This window comes from Gavialis gangeticus, unplaced genomic scaffold (genome assembly GCF_001723915.1).
Source record: "Gavialis gangeticus isolate Ggan-Ray unplaced genomic scaffold, GavGan_comp1, whole genome shotgun sequence".
Classification (NCBI taxonomy): Eukaryota; Metazoa; Chordata; order Crocodylia; family Gavialidae; genus Gavialis; species Gavialis gangeticus.
Genome location: NW_017729029.1, coordinates 34,153,886 through 34,154,790, shown reverse-complemented (window position 1 = coordinate 34,154,790; position 905 = coordinate 34,153,886).

Sequence of the window (905 nt, the reverse complement as noted above, 5' to 3'; positions counted from 1 at the left end):
AGGCCAAAGTGCAACTGGAGTTGCAGCTAGCAAGGGATGTGAAGAGTAACAAGAAGGGTTTCTACAAGTATGTCAATAGCAAGAGGAGGATCAGGGAAATTGTGGATCCCTTACTGAATGTGGGAGGCAACCTTGTGACAGAGGCTGCAGAAAAGGCTGAAGTACTCAATGTTTTTTTTGCCTCTGTCTTCATGGGCAAGGTCAGCTCCCAGACTACTGCACTGGTCAGCAGTTTGGAGAGGAAGGGACTACTTAGAAAAGCTGGACATATAAGTCCATGGGGCTGGATGGGATGCACCAGAAGGTGCTGAGGGAGTTGGCTGATGTGACTGCAGAGCCATTGGCCATCATCTTTGAAAACTCATGGCGACCAGGAGAGGTCCTGGATGATTGGAAAAGGGCAAACATAGTGCCCGTATTTAAAAAAGGGAAAAAGGAGGATCCAGGGAACTACAGACTAGCCACCCTCACCTCAGTCCCTGGAAAACTCATGGGGCACATCCTCAAGGAATCCATTTGTAAGCACTTGGAGAAAAAAAGGGTGATTAGGAACAGTCAGCATGGATTCACCAAGGGCAAATCATGCCTGACCAACCTGATTGCCTTCTACGATGAGGTGACTGCCTCTGTGGATGCAGGGAGACCAATGGATATGGTGTAACTTGTTTTTAGCAAGGCATTTGATATGGTCTCCCACAATATTCTTGTAGGCAAGCTGAGGAAGTATGGACTGTATGGTGGACAGAAAACTGGCTGGAACATCAGGCTCAGAGAGAAGTAATCAATTACTCAATGTCTAGTTGGCAGCTGGTATTAAGTGGAGGGCCCCAGGAGTCAGTTCTGGGGCCAGTTTAGTTCAATGTCTTCCTCAATGACCTGAAAGATGGCATAGAGTGCACCCTCAG